The following is a 15,048-nucleotide window of genomic DNA, read 5'->3' on the forward strand; positions in this document are numbered from 1 at the left end:
TGTTTGAAGGTAAGGGTAATTTAATTTTAGCACTGTGAATGTTGTGTCCACAAAACTCTTGTGGCCAAAAGTTCAGATAATTAAACGTGTGAATTATAATAATGCCAATGTTGGGATAATCCAGACAACTGTATTATTTTCATAATAGCTAGAAAGACACATACAATTTGATTAGAAAGTAAAGTAACCAAGATAGACCACTCTATACAAAAGGCAGAAAGGATTTGACATTGGACATGGTGGAAAAGGGGATGTGAAAGCACGTAGAGCCTAAATTTTGCAAATCCTAGGTTAAGCAAGCAAGTACTTCTAAAGCAAAATTTTTTTTAATCTCCCCCCAAAACACCAATGCTCAGTCAAAAATAGACACTGTGAGCACACCATAGTAGTCTGTGAGCACACCACAAGAGTAAACACACCTACTGCCATCCAGCTGATTATTCTATCCAGATAAATAAAGATACACTTCCTGAATCAGAGGTTGCAACCATGTAGGGAAACAAAAGGAGAAATTTTTGACAATAGATGTGCTGGCCTAGTGCAGCACAGACCTGATTGTCAGACCTCATTAACAACAATCATGCTTTTTATAGTATAGCAAGTGATGAACTGAATCATATCAACAATAAAAAAAATATTTCCTCTTATTCTTAGATGCTTTGATTTGGAAAGTGGAGTTTAAAATCACCTTCTTGATTTTTATATGGATATTGTAAAACCACAGAGAAGATAAAAAATGCTGGTATCTTGTCCAAATAAGACCTAGACTTTGCCCATTGTATTAGTTTTCTATTACTGCCATAACAAATTATCACAAACTTACTGGAAAAAACAACACAAATTTATTTTCTTACCATTCTGGAGATCAGGATTCTGAAATGACACTTACTGGATTAAAATCAAGACATCAGGGCTAAAAATCAGGCTATTACCGAGTTTTTTTTTTTACCTTTCTAAATGCTGTAGTGAAGAATCTGTTTTCTTGATTTTCAGGCTTCCAGAGGCCACCTCCATTCTTTTTCTGGGACTCCCTCATATCTTCAAAGCAACCAAAGTCTGGTTGAATCTATATATCATATCAATCTGACACTAACTCTTCTGCCTCCCTCTTTCACATTTAAAGGTCCTCTGATTACTACATTGGGTCCACCTGACCATTCAAGGATATTCTTCCTATCTTAAAGATAGTTGATTAACAACCTTATTTCTATCTGCTACTTTAATCTCATTTTGTCTTGTACATAAAATAGTCTCACAAATTCCAGGCATTAGGAGGTGACCATTTTAGGAGGTTATTATTCTCTAAAAGCAAACTATTGCTTTTAAAGGAAAGATAAAGAGTAAAAATCTCTTACTGTATCATTAGACAGAAACATGCCATTGTTATTTTGTGTTAATGAGGTAATATGTGCTTACTTAGTAGCTTTGCTTTTAAATTCTCCATTTATAAGCTCAAATTTATCTTAAAGATTAACAGTAATATAGCTTATAAAATTTAAATATCCAGTAAAAGTTCAAAAAATAAACTGCTCTATCAGAGGTAAGAATAAAATATTATAAAAACATTACTTTTATATATTATATTTTTATTAGTCCAGTTAATTACTGCTAATTGTCATTTTTGACTATTCTACTGAAATTTTGTTTAATTAGTCCCATTAATTACTGCTAATTGTCATTTTTGACTATTCTACTGAAATTTTGTTTACTAACAATTATGTAACAGAAAGGTAAATAATAAGTAATACTATATAATTCCATAAACACCTATTTTTCTTATGTTAATGTTAAAGGAAACTAGTAGATCTGATCACATGGACCACAGCCGAATGTGGTCCACTGGAAAAGGGAATGGCAAACCACTTCAGTATACTTGCCTTGAGAACCCCATGAACAGTATCAAAGGGCAAAATGATAGGATTCTGAATGAGGAATTCCCCAGGTCGGTAGGTGCCCAGTATGCTACTGGAGATCAGTGGAGAAACAACTCTAGAAGGAATGAAGGGATGGAGCAAAAGCAAAACCAATACCCACTTGTGGATGTGACCGGTGATAGAAGCAAGGTCCGGTGCTGTAAAGAGCAATATTGCATAGGAACCTGGAATGTTAGGTCCATGAATCAAGGCAAATTGGAAGTGATCAAACAGGAGATGGCAAGAGTGAACATAGACATTCTAGGAATCAGTGAATTAAAATGGACTGGAATGGGTGAATTTAACTCAGATGACCATTATATCTACTACTGTGGGCAGGAATCCCTTAGAAGAAATGGAGTAGCCATCATGGTCAACAAAAGACTCCGAAATGCAGTACTTGGATGCAATCTTAAAAACAACAGAATGATTTCTGTTCATTTCCAAGGCAAACCATTCAATATTACAGTAATCCAGGCCTATGCCCCAACCAGTAACGCTGAAGAAGCCGAAGTTGAACGGTTCTATGAAGACCTATAAGACCTTTTAGAACTAACACCCAAAAAAGATGTCCTTTTCATTATAGGGGACTGGAATGCAAAAGTAGGAAGTCAAGAAACACCTGGAGTAACAGGCAAATTTGGCCTTGGAGCACGGAATGAAGCAGGGCAAAGGCTAATAGAGTTTTGTCAAGAGAACTCACTGGTCATAGCAAACACCCTCTTCCAACAACACAAGAGAAGACTCTACACGTGGACATCACCAGATGGTCAACACCGAAATCAGACTGATTATATTCTTTGCAGCCAAAGATTGAGAAGCTGTATACAGTTAGCAAAAACAAGACCAGGAGCTGACTGTGGCTCAGATCATGAACTCCTTATTGCCAAATTCAGACTTAAATTGAAGAAAGTAGGGAAAACCACTAGACCATTCAGGTATGACCTCAATCAAATCCCTTATGATTATACAGTGGAAGTGAGGAATAGATTTAAGGGACTAGATCTGATAGATAGAGTGCCTGATGAACTCTGGACGGAGGTTCTTGACATTAAGACCATCCCCATGGAAAAGAAATGCAAAAAAGCAAAATGGCTGTCTGGGGAGGCCTTACAAATAGCTGTGAAAAGAAGAGAGGCGAAAAGCAAAGGAGAAAAGGAAAGATATAAGCATCTGAATGCAGAGTTCCAAAGAATAGCAAGGAGCGATAAGAAAGCCTTCCTCAGTGACCAATGCAAAGAAATAGAGGAAAACAACAGAATAGGAAAAACAAGAGATCTCTTCAAGAAAATTAGAGATTCCAAGGGAACATTTCATGCAAAGATGGGCTCGATAAAGGACAGAAATGGTATAGACCTAACAGAAGCAGAAGATATTAAGAAGAGGTGGCAAGAATACACAGAACTGTACAAAAAAGATCTTCACGAGCAAGATAGGCACGATAACGTGATCACTGACCTAGAGCCAGACATCTTGGAATGTGAAGTCAGGTGGGCCGTGAAAAGCATCACTAGGAACAAAGCTAGTGGAGGTGATGGAATTCCAGTGGAGCTATTTCAAATCTTGAAAGATGATGCTGTGAAAGTGCTGCACTCAATATGCCAGCAAATTTGGAAAACACAGCAGTGGCTACAGGACTGGAAAAGGTCAGTCTTCATTCCAATCCCAAAGAATGCTCAAACTACCGCACAATTGCACTCATCTCACACGCTAGTAAAGTGATGCTCAAAATTCTCCAAGCCAGGCTTCATCAATATGTGAACCGTGAACTCCCAGATGTTCAAGCAGGTTTTAGAAAAGGCAGAGGCACCAGAGATCAAATTGCCAACATCCGCTGGATCATGGAGAAAGCAAGAGAGTTCCAGAAAAATATCTATTTCTGCTTCATTGACTATGCCAAAGCCTTTGACTATGTGGATCACAATAAACTGTGGAACATTCTGAAAGAGATGGGAATACCAGACCACCTGACCTGCCTCTTGAGAAACCTATATGCAGGTCAGGAAGCAACAGTTAGAACTGGACATGGAACAACAGACTGGTTCCAAATAGGAAAAGGAGTGCGTCAAGGCTGTATATTGTCACCTTGCTTATTTAACTTCTATGCAGAGTACATCATGAGGAACACTGGGCTGGAAGAAGCACAAGCTGGAATCAAGATTGCTGGGAGAAATATCAATAACCTCAGATATGCAGATGACACTACCCTTATGGCAGAAAGTGAAGAGGAACTCAAAAGCTTCTTGATGAAAGTGAAAGAGGAGAGTGAAATGGTTGGCTTGAAGCTCAACACTCAGAAAACAAAGATCATGGCATCTGGTCCCATCACTTCATGGGAAATAGATGGAAAAACAGTGGAAACAGTGTCAGACTTTATTTTTTTGGGCTCCAAAATCACTGCAGATGCTGATTGCAGCCAGGAAATTAAAAGGTGCTTACTCCTTGGAAGGAAAGTTATGACCAACCTTGATAGTATATTAAAAAGCAGAGACATTACTTTGCCAACAAAGGTCCGTCTAGTCAAGGCTATGGTTTTTTCCCGTGGTCATGTATGGATGTGAGAGCTGGACTGTGAAGAAAGCTGATCACCGAAATATTGATGCTTTTGAACTGTGGTGTTGGAGAAGACTCTTGAGAGTCCCTTGTACTGCAAGGAGATCCAACCGGTCCATCCTAGAGGAGATCAATCCTGGGTGTTCACTGGAAGGACTGATGCTAAAGCTGAAACTGCAATACTTTGGCCACCTCATGCGACGAGTTGACTCACTGGAAAAGACTCTGATGCTTGGAAAGGTTGTGGGCAGGAGGAGAAGGGGACAACTGAGACTGAGATGGCTGGATAGCATCACCAACTCTGTGGACATGAGTTTGAGTGAACTCCGGGAGTTGGTGATGGACAGGGAGGCCTGGCGTGCTGTGATTCATGGGGTCGCAAAGAGTCGGACATGACTGAGCGACTGAACTGAACTGAACTGAACTGAATGTTAAAATAATAATAGACATGGATATAATTATGTTACATTATATTATGCTATGTTATGTTGGTGTTTTTGGACTGTAATGGTAATGACAAGACGGCTCTCTAAACAGTTAATCACTTTAATATTTGGATCCTAAACCAAAGAGATTGATCTGAGCTGGAAGTATTTGGGAGTTAAAAAATATCAATCCCACCTTTGTGTTGCTTTCTACATGCTCACACTACAATATCCCACTATCTTGTAATTATTTGTATGCCCATTAAACAGTGAACATTGTGAGAGAAAGTAGGATAGCTTAATTAACTTTGTTCCTCTTGTACCCAATATAGTGTCTGGCATATAACAGATTCACATAAATATTTTTATGAAATTGTCTCTTTGAAAAGTTTTAAAGAGTATTTTTAAAAATGCTAACGTTATCTGTGGTGGAAATATTTATATAAGAAAGAGTAAAATAAGAGAACGAGTCTTGTAGCAGTATTAAAAACTTTTTATTTAAAAGATGAGCATTCAGCTTGAAAAATAATCAATATTAGAAACAGTTCTCTTGGAAACACAAATATAAAAAGATGTTTCAAGGACAAGAAAGGACTTCATACAAAGTATGAATTCCATACCATGTAAGTTAATATAAGACCATATGTCAAATTTGCAAGGAAATATTACAGATGTATTCCAGTTATATAAGGAAATGAAGCCACTGTGTGTTAAGATAATTTTCAGATTCAAGTACTAAATGAATTGCTGCCAAACTGATTAATATGGTTAAAAGTGGATATCTTTGAAATTTCTATGAAAAAGTGTATGTAAAAAAGCTTTACAAAAAACTTATGAAATCAGGCATGAAATAAATAAGAATTGATTTATCTGTATAAAACTGAAGTTAATGAGTTGGAGAATCTTCCCCTTTAAAATATTACTTAGCTCTTAATGACTGACCTTTGATTCCCTATATGATTACTGTCCTTTTGTTTCATTAGAATAGAAAAGACATTATTTCAAAATTATCTTCCGAGATAAATACAACACTCTTAAAATATTTTAAAAGTTAATGTAATTTTGATCTTCAAGGACAGATTCTAAGAATATAAAAGTTACCATTTCTACCATAAATGGTACAATGAAATTTAAATATTCATTATAGTTAGATTATTTTGTGCATTTTACATATTTCAAATGCATGATATAGCTCAAAACAAAAGACTATTTCAATGATAGTATTAAAATGTAATTTAAAGGAAATAGACTATAAGTCTTCTCCTAACAAAGCTAATCTCATTCTGAGTAGATCAATTTAAAGAAACCATTGTCTAGATGAAATTACATTGCAGGTATGGGAGTACTTATGTACAGACTATAAAAAGTTCCTCAAGACTTTTGCCATCACTGCTCTTCCCTATCTATCCTTTGCATGGAACTTAGAATATCAGCAAGAGTCTATTTCAGTCCATTGAGTTAGAGATTCACAGCCCCTGAGTGTGAGAAGATTATTTGTGATGCTATGCTTTATTTTTCCATTGAAATGCTACTGTTAGATCATTTAACTGCCCTATTTTATTTTATTTTTTATTAGTCTATACCCTAAGGAAAGGCTGCCTCTTAAGGAAAATAAAATAGAGAATCAATTCTGCAACAAATCACATTTATTAACAAGTTAGTGAAAACCTCAAGAAAAATAAAAATTGTGATAATTGCATCTGCTTCAGTTTAAAGAGACCCAGGAAGGGGTGGTAAATGTCAGGCAGCATAAAACGCCTTTAACAGACTCCAGAATCCAGCAAGTCACTAATATGTGATTTCTAATTACTTTTGTAGTTTGTCACTGTTCAACCCAATCAAATCTAATTGACCAGAAAATTTTGGTTAGATTGTACTCACTATGGCTAAAATTTTATTGTTATTATTCTGGTTTCTTTGTGAACATCTCAACTTTACTGCATCATTAAACCTTAAATTAGATTTTGATAATAAGAATATTTCATAAAATTTTTCAAACAACCGCAATATTCACAAAGCACTACAGTATTCTTAAATCCACTGTCATGGTTTTTTAAAAAACATTTAAATTGTACCCATTCTTTCTGGGTTATTAAAAACAATGGCACTTTGATCTTAATTAAACACTTCATTTGAAAGCCATGACTAAAAAATGTCAAATGCTAAAGGTGGACCCATGTTAAATGCATGTCAGAGCATTTTTCATATCATGTAGGGAATTCAAGTCTGAGGGTTCTTACTTTCAGAATCACTGATGAGGGATATATATACAAGAAATGTGGCAATTAACTACTTCAATTTATAAGCTTGCATTACTTTATTTTCATGTTGAGAATCATAATCTAAGCAATAGGTTAGACATATCTGCTGTTAATTCTCTAAAATCTAGAAAAATAATATAGAAATCTTGAGTTTGTTGTCTAAATGTCTACTTTGTCCTTATACTCTGTGTGTTCAGTTCAGTTAAGTCGCTCAGTCGTTTCCGACCCTTTGCGACCCCATGAACCGCAGCACGCCAGGCCTCCCTGTCCATCACCAACTCTCGGAGTTCACCCAAACCCATGTCCATAGAGTCGGTGATGCCATCCAACCGTCTCATCTTCTGTTGTCCCCTTCTCCTCCTGCCCTCAATCTTTCCCAGCGTCTGGGTCTTCTGCAATGAGTCAGCTCTTTGCATCAGGTGGCCAAAGTATTGGAGTTCCAGCTTCAACATCAGTCCTTCCAATGAACACCAAGGACTGATCTCCTTTAGGATGGACTGCTTGGATCTCCTTGCAGTCCAAGGGACTCTCAAGAGTCTCCTCCAACACCACAGTTTAAAAGCATCAATTCTTCGGTGCTCAGCTTTCTTTATAGTCCAACTCTTACATACATACATGACCACTGGAAAAACCATAGCCTTTACTAGACGGACCTTTGTTGGCAAAGTAATGTCTCTGCTTCTTAATATGCTGTCTAGGTTGGTCATAACTCTGTGTGTTACTAAAGAACTGAAAATAAACACACATGAAGTTATTCCTGAAACAGTATGAAAAAAAAATGCTCGCTCACACTGGTAATTTTTTTTTAACAAAATGCCTCTATAAGACAAGACAATAAAATAACATTATTAGAAACCTCCATGTAGGCTATTTTATATTTTATCTGCTGACATTTTCACTTGTTTGCTTATTTTATTTTCCACAGTATGTGCAGCCTTCAGAGGACATCAAGTATGTTTAAAAAAAGAGCTAATGCTTTTTGTTAATGTCAGATGTAATGGGGCCAGTCAAGGAACAGATCTAACCAGTTCTGATTAGTCTGGTTACTAATATGCAAGTCTTTCAGTTATCAAAGAAATGGACAGAAAATACATTACATGACAAGATGGCTGGACTACAGCATCTAATATGAATGTGGAACTGAGTAGGACTCTATGAGTTCTTCTAGGGATAGAGCCCTCCCCATGTCTCTGGTACAGCCTCTCTGAAGTACCCAGATAACAGCATCTTATACAGATTTCCTAATTTTTTTCAGATATCTAATGCCAAATGAAAGAAATTAACTACTTGATGATCAAGAGTAGGTAGCCCACAGACATTTTGGCATCTAAGGACTGATCAACATCAACATCCTCTGTGACACACTGCCCCTACCCTCTGCCATCCCAACTGGACTTTTAAAAATGCTTTGCTGAAACCCTTCTGGGAGTTCGGAGTTCTTAGAGCACAGGCCACCAGTTCTCCTTGTATGGCCCTGCAATACACCTCTCTCTGCTCCAAACTCTGACGTTTCAGCTTGTTTGGCCTCACTGTGCATCAGGTACACAAACCAGTCAACCCTAAAGGAAATCAACCCTGCATATTCATCAGAAGGATTGATGCTAAAGCTGAAGCTGCAATGCTTTGGCCACCTGATGCAAAGAGCCAACTCATTAGAGAAGATCCTGATGCTAGGAAAGATTGAAGGCAGAAGGAGAAGGGGACACCAGAAGATGAAATGGTTGGATGGCATCACTGACTCAAAGGACATGAGCTTGAGTACATTCCAGGAGATGGCAAAGGACATGAAAGCCTAGCACACTGCAGTTCATGGGGTCGCAGAGTCGGACACGACTTAGTAACTGAACAATAACAACAATCAAATGGCATCAAAAGACTTTTAAAATATTATTTCAAAATTATATATCTTAACACAGTAGCAGTTTCTACTAACAAGTGAAAAAATTATCTCAAAGATCTAGCATGTCTCATGCAATATAGCCACTCTCAAAATGATCATACCTGAAGTAACTTGCATACTTCTACAAATCCACATGATCATTAAATTAAAAACTATGCAAGTAACTAAGAAAGAAGCTGTTGAGAGGGGCCAACAAAAGGCATTAAAACCCCAGTTCCTTTTAATTTTCCCTTTGTCACTGGGATAACACACACAGCTCCTCACAGTCATGAGTTCAGTTTTCTTGTAGACATATATTCTGATTTGAATTGTGCCACAGAGACTAGGTAAGACTCCCAGAATATATTGACGTGGCCCACTTCCCTTCTTCTACTAGGCTTGTAGTGTAATTACTATTAGCATCTGATAAAATGTACTTATCTCAACTAAAATATGGGTTTAAATGGATCAGAGAAATATATAACGTGGTTGTAAAAAAAAAATGCAAAGCAAAACTGATGAAACAAGAGTTTTACATTAGAAAATATACTTATTTAAACTACAACGATTATTTTTCCATATAAAATATGTTTTAAAATATTAGTTAAAACATGAATCAAAAGACACCAGGACTTTAAAATACTTCTTAAAAAATCATCCAAGTAGTCCCACAGAGGTGGTATTTCTCCCCTTTAGTTGTTCACATGATTTTTTCAGTGAAAATACTCATAAAGAAAGAAGCTACTAAACTGGTAATTTACAAAATATGAAAAAAATGTTTTCTGCCTGGATTACAGTACTGGATCCAAAGTTCTCATTCCAGGACAATAAAAAATTAAAAAAAAAACCCTCACAATAAAATATTAAACTGATGAATTATTATGGTCAAAAATCACCTTTCCCACCAAAACTAATGTATAATTCAAAGGGAAATTCAAACCAAAACTATTCAATTTTATTTCACTTATTTATTTTTAATTACTTAAAAAGGAATAGACACAGAGCTCAATAGAGGCTAAGCAATATTGTGTTTTGCATAGAAACAAAATTTTACAAAGATAGATTGAATTGGAAACGACCTTAGAATTTATTCAATCCAGTAGTCAAGTTCAATCCTCTCTGCTTCACCCTTCCTCACCCCACGTGATTTACTTGTTTGTCCAGGTTTAAAGTACTTAAACCTGAACTGCTTTAAAAGAGACACAGCCTCTTTCTCCCTACAGACTCATCATTCCCCTACTGTCTCATACCCAGTCACTCCATATAATTCATATTAATATATTACATGCCTCATCTTCAAGGCTCAAGAATTTGCCACCTTTCCTTGTTTAATCTAACTCTTTCATTTCAGACCCTAGAGAATAGTCAGAAGGTTAAAATGGTTCATGACAATTCCTTACCTATCTTGAAGGTCATGCTGGATTACCTCAAATTTCCTAGCTGTTGGTTCTGTGGTGTTTTCTGAACCTTTGCAACACCCATGTCATTTAAAGTTTTATACATAGTAAGCCTGAACCAGCAGTGGAACATTGATTGCAGCTATTGTTTTACAGAAAGTATTTAAGTTATACAGTAGCATCATCTGCTCAAAATAGGAGATCTCCAGGAAGAACTATAAACAGTCTTTAAAATGTGTCTTTATACTCTAATGCCTAAATGGAAGTCCACAGTCTACATGTAGCCGTATATAAACTGATGTCCCACAAGGTCATCAGACCTGTATAAACTTGGAATAAACAAGAAAAGCAAAAAACATGCCATATCATGACACAAACTGCACTGTTGTCATGATTTTTAAATAAAATAATGAATCAAGTTTAAAAAGAGAATAATTTGATTATTTACAATAAAATTATAATTATATAAAAATCAATTGATACATCAAAGGCAAGGAAATTATACCAATTTTTATTGCCACACAGAAATTACTTAGATAATGCTTTCCCCAAAATGGGCTCAATTCCATGAAATAAAAGATGAATAGAAATTGGAATACATAAGATTTTGTCACAGAATGATGCTCATATTCTTCTCTTTTTTCAAAATTAGCAGCTATTGGCACATTATAGATGTATTCCAAGTCATCTTATTAAGAGCTGATTCAAGAGTAAAATTCATATTCTAATTAAAACAATTAGATCTTACTTTTATCAAATGATCCTAGTGCAACCAGAGGGTCTTTGTAGGTCACAGGACTCTGATAAGCTGAAAGGAGGGCTCTTCATCCAGGTGCTTAATAGTCAAAACTCATTTCCTGTTCATAAATTAGAAAAACAAACATGATCAATTTAAATTGGGAGTTGTATTAGATAATCTATCAGCTTTTCAGAACTATATTATCATTTCTTTTTAGGGTATGTAGCCTGAAATTCTTCTTACTTTTTAGAAGTCAATAATGCACAAATAGACATTTTTTTAAGCATAGTATTTTTTTTTAAGTAATTAATTTATTTTTTATTGGAGGCAAATTATTTTACAATATTATATTGGTTGGTTTTGCCATACATTGACATGAATTCGCCCCGGGTTTACATAAGTTCCCCCTCCTGAACCCCTCTCCCACCTCCCTCCTCCCTTTATCCTCACTCTGGGTCATCCCCGCACGCCAGCCCCGAGCATGCTATAACATTAAGCATAGTATTTTATTTCAAGAACAAATATATACACAAACTTACAAATATTTTCCTCTCTTTCTCTCATTTTCAAGTTTTTATATATATACCTTAATTTAGCTAGCCTAAGTGGGACACTTACCTTGCACCATGCACTACTAAACACAATAAAATATAAAGCAGAAGACACATAACTAGACATGGTGACTTATGTCTATTGAAAGAAGGGATTAATCAAAGGAAGAAATACATAGTAGAAAGAACACACCTAGGACTGAAAACCTGGTTCTTCTGTTGAACACCTCTGTGACATGGCAACTGATGTTATTTTTTAAATATTAATTTAAATTTGGGATAAAAACAGTTGAAGAGTGATTGTGAGAATTGGAGACATTGTATATAATAACACGCTGAGCACATTTCCTCACATGTACTAGGTGCTCAATAATTAATTGATATTTTGTAGTATTTTAGGATATTGGCACCCTTTCCATATTATATCTTCAAATGCCGATTAGCTATTCTGCATTTTACATTTATAGACCTTGATATTAAGTAATAATTCCATAATTATAGAACCACTTATTTTTTTTACTTCCCCTCTTTAATTTTATATTTTCATCTTAGCTTTGAGATATCTGAAAGCTACCCTATGTTTTCATCACCCTTTTTAAATTATTCCCCCAAAGTAAGCTATCATTTTCTTCAACCAAGATCAACTTGCAGCACTGCATAAACTTCTGACTAGGGAAAAAAGATCTTGCCCCATCATTGAACTAGTTCATTTTCTTTTTGCTCTCCTAATTATCTCTCCCTCATTTGAAAATTTCACATCTGCTTTAAACTTTTTGTAATAGGAAACAATGTGTCATAAAGTACTAAATTCCCAAAATATAGAATAAAATAATATTTCTACATTTTTATCTTAAATTTCTTCTGCTTTCAGGGAAAAATTACTTAAGGTAGATCCCATAGATTCATCCAATTTGGAAGCCTCGTCAAACTTTCTTTGCTTTTCTCATAAATTTCAAAACTTCTTGATAAGAGTAACAAAACTTTTTTAATACAAAAAAGATTTCTAAACTCACCTATTATCAAATAAAGTTCTTGGCTCAAGATTAGTGATATATATCATCTATACAAACATATACACACAGTGATGGATATAGGTCAGGACATTTTAGAATATCTCATTTGTGGTGAATAAAAGGGTTGTCCAGTGGGGAGGACCGAAGGCCACTGCTGAATTCTCAACTTTTATTTAAAAGGACCTCAAGATTCCATTTATGGGCATGGTTGTGCAAGAAATAATCATTGTCTTAGTACCAACATAAGCTTCTACTATCCCTCAACATTGAAAATGAAGGAGTCATAATAAAAATGGTATAGGCATGCTTACAAAAAGGCTTAAGTCAAGCTACAAATCACAGGAATTCCAAGTCACATGGGACTTTTCCTTCTAACACTCTTAGCATCTAACTAGATAAGATGGCAAACTGCCATCTGCATCCCTGCATTTGATTAAAAATTAAACTGTATAGGATGGGCTAGATAGCTGAAAAGTCATGTCATTTTGTCTAAAATAATGCCTTCAATCAATCCCCCTTGCTTTTCCTAACACCAAATTCAATATTATGTTTACTAAATGAAATGAACTCTCCTTTCATCTATTGAAATGCATTATTCAAGATGTGATTTTCTCACATTCTTTGAGAAACTTGCCTGAATTAGTTCCTTGTGGACCTTTCAAATATTACTTAAAGTCAGAATACTGGAACAAGAAGGAAGCCTGGAGATTCTCACTCAAATACTCACACAAACACTGACCATCGGCTCCCACCAGACATTTTATTTGATAATAGATTCCATCCAGACCCTATGTCCAATATTTTGGGAATAAAATATCAGAAATAAAAATCCCCACTTATTAATGGAAAATTTTTCCTCTATATAGAGTCTTTTAAATGATATACATTGTATCAGAAAGACAAAATGGTACAACTCTTTGGAAATTGTCTTTACTTTTTATGACTTGAAAACATATTAATACTCTAATTTTGGGTTTTCTTAATCACAGTATATAAAAACAAACAAAAGAGCAACACAACACACACTCTTTTCCAATTTAGAAAACTTTCTCTGATATTAATATATCATTAACAATCATTCTTTTTCAGGTTGTCATTTTACTAGGAGATTATGAGGGATGACTTTTCATAAAACAGTTTTCTTCTTGATTCTACTGATCAAGAACTAACAAAAATCCCCTGTTGTCAATCACCTAAATTTTATTCTCAGTTTAACATCAATTGAAAATCCACCATGAAACAAGCATATAATCTTCAAGTATTATATATGAATTTTGGATTTTTTAATGTCTTGATCCACATCTGAGATTCTTGACATCAAGGACTATGCCTTAGTTAGCTGTGCCCCCAGAACCTATCACTGTGGCAATACATAGAGTATGTAAAACAAGTGTTAATTAAATGGCATCTGTGACTCTGAACATTTCTAATACTTTACACATCACAGATCTCCTCACAGCCTGCTGGAAGAACACACTGAGTATTCCTTCCATGTCTTTTCTTGTGCTGACCTTCCTTTCTAAGACATTTATATTGCTCTCTTTTGCACAGTTTCTCCAAGATTTACATATATCATGAAATCTATTCTAGCCTAGGCATTTAATTTCTAATTTTTTTCAAGATGGATGCCAACACTGAACTCTAATCTTTTGAAGGAGAGTAGGAAAAACAGATTTATACTTCTTAGATATCCCCCCACAGCTCCTGGCTCAAAGTTGGGCACAAAGTTGCTGACTAGTACAGAGGATACAGATGATTCATGACCTGGGAAAGGTACAAGTCCCTTGTGGATGAAACAGATCAGGGATCAGCAAGCTATAGGCCAGGAGCTAAATTCAGCCTGCTATCTGTTTTCATAAATAAAATTTCACTGGAACACGGCCACATCCATTCATCTATGTATTGTCTATGGCTGCTTTCCTGCTATAATAGCAGCACTGAGTAGTTGCGACAGGGACTGTCTGGCCCTCAAGCCTGAAATATTTATTATCTGGTCCATCATAAGTGTGCCAATCAGTGTATTAGCTCAGTGGTTTTTTAGCATGGGCCCAAGATGTAATCTGAGCCATTCACAGCCTTAACCATTGTGGTAAGACAACTCTCCATAATCCAGTTCTTAAATATTGGTCCCTGAACCAGCTGCACTGACATTATCAGGAAAATTGTTAGAAATGCAAAGTCACACACCCCATCCCAGACAACAGGTCAGAAATTCTGAGATGGGGGCCAGCAACCTGTGATTTTGCCAACTCCTCAAGCAATTCAAATATACACTTAAATTTGAGAACTATTAAACTAGATCAGGCTTCCCTGGTGG

General features: G+C 35.7%; 1 protein-coding gene across 2 annotated transcripts in view; it reads right to left on the minus strand.

The window, feature by feature from the left end:
• Nucleotides 1–15,048, minus strand: part of NAALADL2 (N-acetylated alpha-linked acidic dipeptidase like 2) — a 1,658,577-nt gene that overhangs the window by 1,303,050 nt on the left and 340,479 nt on the right. For both annotated transcript variants that reach the window (XM_088839027.1, XM_088839030.1), the window contains one exon: nt 11,177–11,285. The gene's annotated coding sequence lies outside the window, so the exon portion shown is untranslated. The remainder of the gene's footprint in view (nt 1–11,176; nt 11,286–15,048) is intronic.

This window comes from Moschus berezovskii, chromosome 1 (genome assembly GCF_049115385.1).
Source record: "Moschus berezovskii isolate FMDL1 chromosome 1, NW_MosBer_1.0, whole genome shotgun sequence".
In the NCBI taxonomy this organism is placed as follows: domain Eukaryota; kingdom Metazoa; phylum Chordata; class Mammalia; order Artiodactyla; family Moschidae; genus Moschus; species Moschus berezovskii.